The following is a 219-nucleotide window of genomic DNA, read 5'->3' as shown; positions in this document are numbered from 1 at the left end:
AATAAGAAAAGTTTCCCCAAACTTCAGGATTTTCCCAGACTGATTTATGTCAGGGATGGTTGTGAAATTCCAGATCACAGTTGTAGTTAAGACATCATGTATAAGCTTATTATAGAAAAAACTTAAGGAAATAAGTAGTGAATTGGAAGTGAAAGGACCTGTATCTTCAGGTATTTAAGCTTTATGTGTATGTGTATGTTTAGTTTTGCTTATATTTTA

The sequence above is a fragment of the Bison bison genome, unplaced genomic scaffold (assembly GCF_000754665.1).
Source record: "Bison bison bison isolate TAMUID 2011002044 unplaced genomic scaffold, Bison_UMD1.0 scf7180017851639, whole genome shotgun sequence".
NCBI classification, from domain to species: Eukaryota; Metazoa; Chordata; class Mammalia; order Artiodactyla; family Bovidae; genus Bison; species Bison bison.
This window is presented reverse-complemented; position numbering follows the sequence as displayed.